Source organism: Rattus rattus, chromosome 3 (assembly GCF_011064425.1).
Source record: "Rattus rattus isolate New Zealand chromosome 3, Rrattus_CSIRO_v1, whole genome shotgun sequence".
NCBI lineage: Eukaryota > Metazoa > Chordata > Mammalia > Rodentia > Muridae > Rattus > Rattus rattus.
The window spans coordinates 160471876-160485470 of record NC_046156.1 but is presented as its reverse complement, the minus strand read 5'-3'; positions in this window follow the sequence as shown (position 1 = coordinate 160485470).

The window sequence follows — 13595 nt, the reverse complement described above, 5'->3', positions numbered from 1 at the left end:
GCCAGAGAAATGATCGCCAATAAACTGGTTTATGACACAAACATACCATCAAATCATTAATTAAAATCAACTATAATCAAACTATCACATATATGTTCTTATATTTACATGCATATATTACATGCTAAAGTCAATAGAAAGCTGATAGATTTGAGGTGAAAGTGACTTAATGAGTTAACAGCAAAAGTACATGTAACATTCAAGCTTTTATCTGACAAATCACCTAGTGTAAAACTCATATTTTGAAATGTGGTGTCTCATGAGAAAGCATTCTTTCCATAGACTTATTTTTCATCAAATGTCCAAAGCAGTAAAGTATAATACCTTCTGAGGAGTAGGATGCACACATTTTCTTTATATAATAATAAAAAATATTGAAATTGTACTTAAAATTTTAATACTTCTAAAAATTAAAATAGAATTCTCTGATCTCAGATGAAAAGGTGATTGGAAAATTTCACACAAATGGAATATATATATTCAAGGTGGTACATTGGACTGATAATTTTGTGCAGTGTGTAAAGTTTGACTGTGTACTATTCAAATGCTGATTTCTGTACCTACATATATCTGATTACAGCCCAAATTTTCATATTGTTTTTCCTAATGCTGCATCATACTTTTTAAGGACTGAGTGGTTTATTAAACCTCTAAAACCTTCTGATTGCTTTAATAAAGATCTGACGGCTATAGCAAGGTTGGAAAAATAGGTGGGACTCCAAGCAGATTTCAAAAGTCTGGAAAAGAGTCTGAGGTGTGGGGTTTGCCAATCAGTTGTGATGGAACAAACAGGAGCAGAGACTGAAGGAGAGGTGACTAACAGGCCACACAGCAGAACTTAGATTAGTATACATGGGACAGTTTAAGTATAAGAGCTAGTTGAGAATAGGTCTAAGCTAAGGCAAAGCTTACCCAGTGAATAACTATCTCCATGTCATTACTTGCACAGCTGGTGAGTATGAGACACTCCAAAAGTAGAGGTAAAATAAAATGTTTTGCTACTGGGATTATATTAAAATTTAATGTGTATTTCAGTCATTAATGGAGTCCTTCTATATAGTAGTGAACTTGTTCTTCTTACCATTGACATAGAAAATATTTATATCTCCCAGAAACACTATCATTTGTCAATACCATAATTAATTTATGGTTATTTAGTAAAAAGAAAAGCATTTTTATGTGACCTATAAAATCTTTCAGTCCATAATGTGTTAATTACCTTTCTAGCAAAGAGATAACATATTTTAGGTAATAACTTCCTGAAAGATACAAGGATATGTGTGCACATTCTCTTTGCTAAGAAGTATAATTTCACTGAGAGATGTGGAGGATGCTATACTTTTAAAAATGTTAGAGATTATTTTCCAGTTAATGTTCCTGCTGATTTGTCATAGTTATTGAAAATAGTTCTGTTTTTAAAAGAGTTATTTCTGTATGTAAATGAGTATACAATAGTTGTCTTTAAATACACCAGAAGAGGGCATTAGATAACTTTATTGATGGTTGTGAGCCATCGTGTGGTTGCTGATAATTCAACTGAGGAACTCTGGAAGAAGAGTTAGTGTGTTCCTATCCTCTCAGCCATAGTGAGAGTTGTTAATATAACAGTATATGACTTATTTCCTAAAACACTACCCAGAAAACGATAGTAAATACATATTTGTTCCTAGTTAGTTTATTGATAGATAAATACAGTGTTCGCACTAATTCTTTTATTTATTTAACTTATTTATTTAATTTTAGTTAAGAATCATTTTTTTCCAGACCATGGACTTTCTCTTCCTTTTGAAGTGTTTTAGTCTTTTCCTCTTCCTCCTCTTCCTCCTCCTCTTCCTCATGTTTTTTCTTTTTAAGCAATTTTTAGTATTTTACAAGTCTTTATTATGCTGACATCCACAACTTATTCATTGGTTCTTGTAGGAAACCACTTAATTTACATATTCATTTGAGACTGATAGGTAAAATTGTACTTCAAAATATACATACATATGAATGCATGTCAGTGTATATACACATAAATGACAAAATTGATTGTGTATCTCTGTTTTTAACCTTTTATTGATTATTTGTGAATTTCACATAATGTATCCTAATGTTCATCTTCCCATCTCCTCCCACCCACCCTCAAACATTCCTACCTCCACAATAAAATGAAAACAGAAGTTGTAAAGCAAGCAAGCAAGCAAGCAAGAAAGGAAGGAAGGAAGGGAGGAAGGAAGGAAGAAAGAAAAAGAAAGAAAGAAATGAAATGAAAATTCTTGCCATGGGAGCTGCAGTGTGTTACAGTGTGTCATATCGTTTCTCCTTTTGCCCTAACAGTTTTATTTGTAGATGTTTTCTGCAGTGAGTCATTGTTCTGTTTTGGAGCCTCTGGCTTCTGCTGTATTATCAATTCTGGATCCTCACTAGGATTCCATTCTTGGATATCCTTTTGTTGCCTTGTGTCAAGGAAATCCTGATGCTTTGGAGAAGCAGACAAGACCTTTCTTTCATGAGTTCCACAAGATCATAGGTGGGTTAGATGTTGGGGTGAGCAAACTCAGAGCCTTACTCCTGAGCCTGAGTAGAAGCTGAGTTGGTTAGCCTGTTCTACTCCGCTGCTCAAATGAGGTACTAGGATTTTCCTCCCTAGTACCATAGGTAGTGAGAGGCAGCATCAGCTTTCCCACTCTCACATGCTTAGAGCAGCTCACAAGCATGCAAAAGGTGGAAGGGTCAGAGAAGCAGGAGGGCATTTCTACCACCCCAATGCCACTCAGGGAAGAAGATTGGCATAGCCAGTTCTCAGAACTGCTGCAGCTGAGGGTCATGACCTCTCTTCCACAACCACACTATCATAGCTAGCACTCTTACGCTGCATAGACAACTAGTAGAACCAAGTCTTCCAAGTGTAATAGCTGCCAAAGTGTCAAGCCAACTCTCCAACTAAAGGAGACAGGCTAGCTCAGAATAGTATTTAGACATCAATTTGCTTCAGGCAGCAGCCCAGATTAGGCATATTCTTATGGCCTTTGGTGGTAACGTGGACCTTGGACATCAACACATATATCTTGGCTTTAATAGATCCTGGTAGGAGCTTAGACCTCAATGTCACCATGGACTCAGAAAAGCCACTCAGATCAATCAGACCCTGGCCATCACTGGCCCCTGGATATCAACATGGTCTCAGATGGCAGCTCATACCAATGATGTTGGATACTCTTTGGACAGCATGGCCCACAGACATCAGCAAAGACTATTACTGAGGTTAAGATCAAAGGCCCAGACGTGGCTCTTGGAGGCAAACTGGATCTGACCATGAACATTGTCTCAGGTAGTCATGCAAGTTCCTCCTATCTACCTGTTCCTCAAACTAGTCTTCTTTATTGGAGTCAAAAATCTTTGTACAGTCAGGATTTGGTGGTTAGTTTCTAGGTATCATTATGCTACAACTGTCAATCACCTAGGAATATGGTTACAATTGATCAATTCTCTAGATCAGGTTGCTTGTGAACATGTCTTTGGAGGATTTTCTGATTGATAATGAATGCAACTTCTTGCATTCATTCTTCCCGAGACCTCTCGGGAAGTGCCATTTTATAGGGTGGGCCCTGAAGATTATAAATAGAGAAAACTTTTTGAGTATTAACTAAAAAAACAAACAAACAAAAGCAGACAACAAGGATGCATTCACTCCTGTTGCTCTTGATTATGAAAAGGAGGTGATTATTTACATCCTTCTCAGTGTTCCCTAAAAATGATTGTCACATAGAATTATGAGCTAAAATAAAACCCTTCCTCCATATTTTGCTTTGTGCCAGGATTTTCATCACAGTAACAGAATTAAAACTAGAAGTGAAACATATCTATTCCTTTGGTCATGAGCCATTCTGACTAAACTGAGAAAGGTATAATTTAATGCTTTCAGCCTTGATAATTATTCAATTCCCAGCAAAGATTCTGCATGCAGGACAAGCCACACAGACATGTATTAGTATCTATAAAAATCATTTTCTCTAATTTTTCCAAATATTATAATAATTTTAAACACTTTGACATAACCTTTACCTGATAGAAAAAGTAGTTAAAGTGGCAGGACCCTACTGAATTTATGCTTTCTGAAACTTATTTTTCTTTTATAACTTTTATCTAGCACTATGTCCTCTTTCCTGTGATATTTCACAGGTCAGATGTCAAGTCTAAGAAGAATATAAATGAGTGGCTATGATTACTCAATTCACAGATAATATGACATAACATGAATTGAAGAAATTATAATTTCAGTGAATAAAGGAACTAAATTATTTGACCATATCATTGCTGTTAAGGTCCCAACTATAGACAAAGCAGACAGAATTATATTATAGATATAAGTATTTTGTTAAATTTTAAAAACATAAGTGAATTATATATATGTATATATTATATGTCTATGAATTTTAAGAATATAAACATTTTTCTACTATGAGAATATTGGATATAAGCCAAACCTGTAGAGGAGTTAATAGCATTACTTTCATGTGTGTAGTCAAAAAAATTCAATAATATGCAGCAGAGTTCAAACTGGTCGCTACTGTCTTATGTCTGCTTTGGTCCTGCTGTATATAGTTCGATGTCCATATTGGAGATTGTACTTAGCAAAAAACTACAAAGAAGGTGTCAGTTAGGTGTGTTGGTAGAACCCTCTAATGCTTGCACTGAGGAAATAGAGGGAGTAAATTAAAATCCAAGCCTCAGTTATACAAAGTATTAAAGGTAAGACAGAGATGTCTGACACAATACCTGAACAATAAATGAATAAACCTCATAAGACAAAATAAAACAATGAAATTGGAAAGCTAAGTAAAAGGAAGAAAATGTGTTTTAAAATTTCTATTACTATCTAAGTACTTGAGGTAATTAAAACTGGACAAGTGTTTGCAGAATGAAAATCTGTTCATTTTCTCTAGGAGATAAATAAAGAAATGCTCTTCAGAGTTTTGGAGGATTAAAATGTGTTTCTCCAAATTTCTTACATCAATGAATTAAAATTTCATAATATTTGGTGTTCAATATATTATAATTTATGTATAATAATTGAGGTTTATTGATCAACTAGAAATGATTCAAGGAATGGATATTAATCAAGAAAAACAAAGCAAAAAATCTCACATGCAGGGCAAAGGATGGATGGAAGCTAGCCTTTCTAAAGTTCTTCGCCCATCAGTATAAGCCCATGTGTAGGACAAGGATATCTCCAGTCAACCTTATTTTCTGGCTGTATCTTTTCCTCTGGGGCATCCCATCTGCAGCTCCAATCTTATGTGCCCCACGGTTGCCTGAGTGTATACTAAGAAGAGGCTTTCAATTTGATCTGCTGCCAACTTCACTAGCTCATAGAATCTTGTTTACTTTTTAAAGTTTTCTTTGTTCTGATTGTTCCAGATTGTAAGTACACAGGTAGATGTTCAAGGAGTATCTTGACGTCAGAGGCTCATTAGGAGACATTTGGCACTTTTACTTGAATCACAACCTCCAAAAAGTAAGGAATCCCTTCAAGTAGGGCTATTCAAGTAAGGATATCTCTCTAAGGGCTAAATAAGGATATCTCTCTAAATGCAAGATGCAATATGCTCAGGTATTTCCTAGGGAAAGTCAGAAGCAATACTTTTGTTAGAAGGCATAAAGCATTACTAAGAAATTTCTCATCAATCCAATATTCCCGCCTTGTACAAATATTGAAACCCCAAAAGCATGCACCCTGGAAAGATCAAGAAAACGGTAGAAGACTACACAGTGGTTGCATCACTTGGCTCAGCTTTGCTAGACCTTGCTCAAACAAACGTTCTGGCTTTTTTGATTTTCACTGTTCCACTTAGATACGGTTGTGCCAAGAGCGATTTATAATAAGCAAACAAGCAAACAAACAGTGGCACTTAATGGATAGACTTTGGTTTTTGAGACGTTGCAGCTCTAATGACACAGGGCATGCTGCATCTTGTCTAATTTATTACATTGCCTACAGAGTCAAGAATGTTTAATTAGTTGTCTGAATGTCAATAGGATACAATGGTTGGAAGTATATTGACAAGGATCATGCCCTTGGAACACATAACTAGGTATCTAAGTTATGTACATTAATGGCATTAATACAAGCTCTGTATTATAATTAAAATTTTTACAAAATAAATAAAAAGTAGTTGATATATGTTTTTAAAAACCACTTCCTCCTTTTGAGAAATTATAAAACTTCCAGAAAGGAAGATATTGAGGTTTTAGCCAATGATAAATTAACATATAAAGTAGCTATTTACTGTTGTTTTTTTTTTTTCAGCAAAGGAAGTGATCAGTGGAGCACACATACAGCTTACAAAATGGGAGAAAAGCTCTGTCAGTTATACTTTGGACAGAGGCTAATATTCACAAGTGTCATATATATGGAAACATCACTATAAACTTACACAACTCTCGCTCAGCAAGCAGGCTCTTGAACTGAGTTAAATCTTCAAAGATATGCCAGAAATCAAAAACTCCTATAAAATTTAATTTTATTTCATGTGCCTCTCTGTTTGATTTTGCATGTGTACCATGTATGTTTGGTGCCTTTAGACTTCAGAAATGGATTCCTGAAATTGGAGTTACAAGCAGTTGTAAACAACAGTGTGAGTGCTATGAATTGAACCTTGTCTTCTGGAAGAGCAACCAATGCAACTCACTGTTGATCTATCTCATCATTCCCCAATAATTATTCTAAAAGTTGCTGTTTATCTTAAATAGTAATCAGAAAAATGCAATAAAAATGCCTTGTGATACTACATTACCAAAGGACCAATGACTACCATCAAGAACTGACAATAAATGTTTGAGGTGATGGAAAGAAAGAAGATTTATTTACTTCTGGTATGATTAAAATTAATACAACATGAAAATCAATATAGAAGTTCCCAGGAAAAATAAAGAAACAGTAAATGGCTATTTCATCCTTGGACATATACCGAGAGAACTGCATACCAGCTATCAGAGATATTTGTACTGCACTTTTATGTTTAATGTTGCACTATTCATTGACATATGGAAATGTACCCAACCTGATTGCTCATTAACATAAGAATTGCTACTGCAAATCTGGTATATAAAAATGGAATAGTTCTTAGATCTAAGGAAAAGTAAAGTCAAAAAATGGGTAAGGAAACAGATGAACTTGGAGACAACAATATTTTAGTGAGATCACATGACCTTGTTTTCTCCCTCAAACCAAAAGTATCTACCTATATTCTGTATTGCATATAAATTAACAAGTATAGGTGCCAGTATAATAATTGAAAGAACAAGAAAATTAATTTTAAAAGACAACATGTGAGCTACTGAAAACTCATGGGAAATAGTTCACATGAGAATAAATGACGCCCTTGTGTAGATTATGGAGTACATTCTTAAGTTTATCTTCTCTCTGTCCAGTCTTTACGGTGAATTTCTAGTCATTTTCTAAACTGCTTTCACATCATCCTCAAATTTGAGACATAATTGTAAAAAGGACTGTTGATGGAAGAATATAAACAGCTTCAGAACCTTGTTAGATGTCCTCAGAATGACCTCAATTTCAATTCTGTAACAATAATTTCTGATAGCTCTATTTTTTAAGTAGACACCTGATGACTTAGTGTTGTTCAAATCCACTTTGGATCCTTAATTATTTTCCAAAGTCTAATATTAACATTGACTGTTTGGTAAACAAACCATTATTACCCTACTCACTTTTCATAAATGTTTTCTTGTCTCAATAAACATATTTTATTTCAAAGATGAAAGCAATATAGCACATTCTATTATGGAGCACGTTAATGGGGGAGTATTATCTTGTCAATTTCAATATTATGCATTTATCTCCAGAAGACACAGAATTCTATTTTGGTTGTTGTCATGTGTCCTTTATTCCACAGTTCCACACAAAAACACATTGTGAGATTTTGAATTTTTTAAGTGACTCATAATTTTATGTACATCTCTGCTGTATTATTGCAATCTGAAATCTTTTGAAGTTTTAATATTAAAAATGATTGCCTCTTATTAAAATCTCCAACATTACATCATTGCCGGCCATGCAGAAAATTACTTTGCAGCAGGAAAGGGAACCATCCAATATAATCTCTTCTTTTTATAGCAAAAGAGATAATTGTATTAAGCACAAGTCATAATCTTGAAATTAGAATGTTTTGTTGCTAAGCTGAGCTGTTCCTGTACTTTAGAGATGATATATGATAGAATATTGGTGATGTTATATAATACAGTGCAAGTCACCTTCATTATATAAATTCTTAAAATGTAGACTATGTTAAATACCCATTGAAAATTAAGAGAAGCTAGGTTAGACCCTTAGGGAAGTAGTTACTTTGTTAAGACATAATTATAGATGTCATAATGGTGTTCTCTTTGGATTTCTGTTCCTTTTTTACTTGATACAATTTCATGCATGTTTCTTTATATAATAAACTGGGTGTTTCCCATCGTTAATGCTTCAAGGACTGGATTTATTTTGTATCTGATAAATAGAAATGAATAGGAAGAAGATACTATAATGACCCCTAAATGCAGTTGCTAGGTTTCTCTGTAGACTCTTAAGGGTAAATAAATTGAATGTTTTTAGCAACAATGCTTGTTTGGGTTAGAAAACAACAGCATAATGTGCTGAAATATTTCAACCAATAAATGCTTCCCCTTCCTGGATATAAGACTTAGTTTAACTCATATAACCCACATTAAATAAAATGCCAATCATGGTTCTTGAAATTCTAGAACTAGTGAAAAGGCCCAGTAGATTTCTGAGACTTCTTAGTTAGTCAGCCTATGAAGAGAGTTCCAAGCCAGTGAGAAAACCTGCTTCACAAACTAGGCTGGTGCCTTCTGAAGGCCATCTTTGTCTGAATTCTTGCTACCACCTACACAGGCCTATATGTGTTTATGGACAAATGTAAAATGAATTTCACATATATATATATATGAGAGAGAGAAAAGAGAAAAAGAGAAAGAGAGAGAGAGAGAGAGAGAGATGAATATAAGAACGATTGGGGTGAGACACATCCATTACTTGTTATTGGGAAATATTTGAAAAGAAAGACACATTTCAACTATTAATTTCTGTTGTTTTCAGAGATTCAGTGGTGTCATGTGATAGTTTTCTGTAAATTCTCTTATGAAAGGATGTTTTTGCTGAAGCAGACACATGGGAGAACATTTTGCTGTGAACAGTAACGTGGTACTTTGCAGCAAGCATCCTGGGAAACTGCCATGGTATGTTCTACTAGAGTAAATGCTTGAGAGAACATGTGATGTTTGGAAAGGGCATAAATATAATCCAACAAACAGTGAATGGGACTTGGTTGTGTTAGTTCAACTTATCAATCTTTGCTGGTCATTGTTGTGACTCCATAGATGTAAATGTACCAAAGAATATCTGGTGGTGTTCCTGCAGGTTTTTTAATATATCTTTTTTTATTGGATAGTTTATTTATTCACATTTCAAATGCTAGTCCCTTACCAGGTTTCTCCTCCTCAAACTCCCTAAGCCATCCCCTCTCCCTATGCTTCTATGAGGATGCTCCCCCACCCACCCATCCACTCCCACCTCACTGCTCTGGCATTCTCCTACACTGGAATATTGTGTCTTTCCAGGACCAAGGGCCTTCCCTCCCACTGATGTCAGATAATGCTATCTTCTGCTACATATGCAACTGGAGCCATGGGTCCTTCCATGTCTACTCTGTGATTAGTACTTTAGTTCCTGGGAGTTCTGGGGTGTCTGTTTGGTTGATATTGTTGTTCTTTCTATGGCATTGTAAACGCTTTCAGCTCCTTCAGTCCTTGCCAAGTCATCACTGGGGTCCCCATGCTCAGTCCAATATTTGATGTTTGGCTGTGTATATCTCTATCTTTATTGGTCAGGCTCTGGTAGAGCCTCTCAGGAGACAGCTATATCAGATTCCTGTCAGCAAGCACTTCTTGGCATCAATGATAGTGTCTGGCTTTGGTGTCTATATATAGGATGACCCACAGGTGTGGTAGTCTCTGGATGGCCTTTCCTTTTTTCTCTGCTCCACACTTTGTCCCTGTATTTCCAGACTCTGTCCTATGGGCAGAACCTTGAGGTTACTTCTGAATTGATTTTCCATTGATCATTCGTGAATGGAGTTGTGCATTGATGCGGCTACTGCTGCAGATTTGTGTGAACTGAACGGCTGATATCCTGACAACACAGATTGCATTCTCTCCAAATAACTATTTCGAAACAGTTCCACATCGTTCTTTGTCCTATTTACCTTTCCTTTCCACTACTCCAGTTGGCGGTAAAGGGAGTTTAAGCATTTAAGTATACTCATTAAACTAGGTTATGAAAAATATGTCTACACACATTGCGTTGTGGCATATTATAAATTTGTCAAAGTGTATTTACAAGTAGTAAAATAGTATTCTACTTAGGGAGAATTTCACCAGTATCCAAAGACTTAAGATAGGATCTTCTAACCACAGAACTATAAATAAAATTTACACTTTATTTTACATATTTAAGATATATTTTATATATAAATATATTTTATATATTTATTTATATATTTAAGATAACCATGAAATAAATGTCCTACTGTATGTGACTGTTAATTGAATTTCAGTTAAACAATAAGTATTTCTGTGGGTTGACCAGATGTTGGATACTGTATCAATCACATTGATGGTATAAAAGCAACTTTTCTGATTAAGGTTGAGAAATGAATTAAGATTCTGTTTAACACTATGTTCATTTAGCAGAGTAATGGTACCGGGCTCTCTCCTAGGGTGTGCAACCTATCCAGGCAGATGTTGTTGGCTCAGTTAATGATACCATACCTGAGGACCTTCATATAGAGTGGCCTTTAAACCCAACCAAATGTTGTTGGTTACTCTTGTGACATTCCTATCACTATTGCACATACCCGTCATTCCTTAGAACACAGGATTCAAGGCTACATAAGATTAATGATGACATCTACCCTGTAAATACATACAGCACCTTCTAACATATGGAAACATCCCACTGGGAAGTAAGATTCCAGGCTTATTTTTCATCTTTAAATGAGATATCTGAGCCTTTCTGAAAGGGTCAGGGGTTTTCTCAGAAAGTGGGACAAAGAAATGACAGTGCTTGGAGGAGAAATCTGTAGTAGAACACTGCTAAGTGGGCTATGGTTGACTTCACTTGTATTTACATAGTCTCTCAAGGGGAAGTATGGGAGTCTCACCCATGCTTTAACCTATTTTGTTAATAAGTCTGAAGGTGTCCTGTTTTTCTTGTGCTCCACTCTGAAGGTCCAGCAAAGCAAATCTAGATGGATAAATTCTCCAACTGTCAAGCTTTGTGTGTAGGCTGCTAAGCAGCCACGGTTATTCCACATTTACACTGAGCCATTCCCTGCTTCTGAAGAAAGGAATGAATTCTTTTCAGAATGGTCTGATGGTCAGTTTTTTGAACTGACCTTGACAGAGTCTTGCTACTATGATATAGGCAGGACTTTCGTCATGTCTTGAATAGGTGACCTAGGGAGGCTGAAGGCAGCCCTTCATGCAGCAACACTGGGGAATGGGAGGATGCCATAACGTAGTGTATTCTTTCTTTTGAATTTTATTTATTTATTCATTTAATGTATATGAGTATACTGTTGCTGTCTTCAGACACACCAGAGGGCATCAGATCTCATTACAGACGTTTGTGAGCCACCATGTGGTTGCTGGGAATTGAATTCAGGACCTCTGGAAGTGCAGTCAGTGCTCTTAACCACTGAGCCATCTGGATCTTTCTAATATTCATCTATTTCTCCTATAGCACTATCTTCTCTGGTTCCACTGCTTCAGATATATCTGCTTAAAATTCTTAAAACATTACCTAGATTTTTCTTAACTAGACTAATTTTTTAAAACTAGACAGAAAAGTAGAGGGAACAGAGGATGCACCTGTCTTTAACAATGCCCGTTCTCTGTACTGGATGGGATTTGTTTGTTTCAGCAAAAACAAAACAAAACAAACAAACAAACAAAAACATAAAACCACCGAATAGGTCAATGAAAAGTTATTTCTGTCCAAAGATCTGAAATGAGGTATAACTATAAAAATAACCACCCCATTGAAAAATAAATTAAAATGAGTTTGGGAATAAAATTTTAAAATAATTTTTAAAATGCATGGGTTGAGGAACAATGGGCAACAGGGTTTTTAGGCTGACAGTCAGGTATTCTCTCTAAAATGAAAGTACAACAAGATGTAAATACCAGAAGAAACTGAGGCACCCAACCACTGCATTTATGCTTTCTGAAGCCGCAAGGCACACCCTGGTTATAGTGTGACCCACAGCCATCAGAGCATTTACAGTCTGGGTTAGCACTGTAATCTAAGAACTCTTTTAATTTAAACAGTATGAATAAATATAATTACCATGCTCTCCATAATAAACAAGCTCCTGCATGACTCTTGGCATGGAGTCTATTGTTATCAACAGAAGTAATTACAGATGTTTCCTAAGCTTCCTGTGCAAGATCTTACAGCAGTAACACCCTACTTAAAAGACAGGCGATGGAGAATATACAATGGAGCACATAAGCAGCATCCTGTTTTTGGCTTCTTTTGGCATTTTCTGTGATTTGTGCATCTTGTGGCTTTCTAAGTACTTTTTACTTGGAATGAGCTAAACAAGACCCCTTACTTACATTCTGAAATGGAACATTGTAGGGCAGCAGGGTGTGAAAAATACCCTGATTCCTGGACGAGATAGGTCTAATCCCTGGGTACCCTAAAAGTAACAGCAGGTGCATTCCCAGTCTCCCAGGAGTTCAGGCAATTCTCACATATCTACAGCTCTTCTCAACCCCCTGTCGTGGGTTTGAGACAAATTAGCCATGTACAGCAATGCCCCAAGCCCCTCCTCCATAGGTGAGGTCCTGAGCATAGGTTAGATAGACTCAAAAGAGATCAGTCACAGAAACAGGACCATGCCCAAAAATATGTAGATGAGGTCTACAAACAAACAAAAAAAACCCACTGCGTTTCTCTCAAATAACTTTGCTAGTCTCTTGCATGAAGCTGTTTTCTTTCTCACAACAAGAGACCAGAAGACCATGTGCTACTACCTAAACTCATTCTTTCTTGTCACATCTCCCAAGCATTGGTACTGTGCAAGGTTCAGAGCCCTCTCTTTTTTTGTTCTCTCACTCATGTGGAACTTATTCATAAATCTCTTCTATATTCATTATCCAAATTGCATACTAACTCTGAAAGTGCATGTACTGTGGAGTCCTCTAGAACCATTCCTTATAAGTTTCATGATGATTGCTCTACTATGAGACTAGAGCTCTCATATTAGAATCACAGGTAAAAACTGTGATGTTGGTGCACGCTGGATAGTTCAATGCTATTGCAATTGTATGTGGTGAGAAATTGTTAAGTGTAAGGAAGGACAACATTTGCTGTTTTATAGGTGTTTTATTTTCAGTTCCTACTGGCCATCCTCTCATTCTTGTATTAGGAACTTGTAATCCGGGCTGGAGAGATGGCTCAGTGGTTAAGAGCATGGACTGTTCTTCCAGAGGTCCTGAGTTCAAATCCCAGCAACTACAAG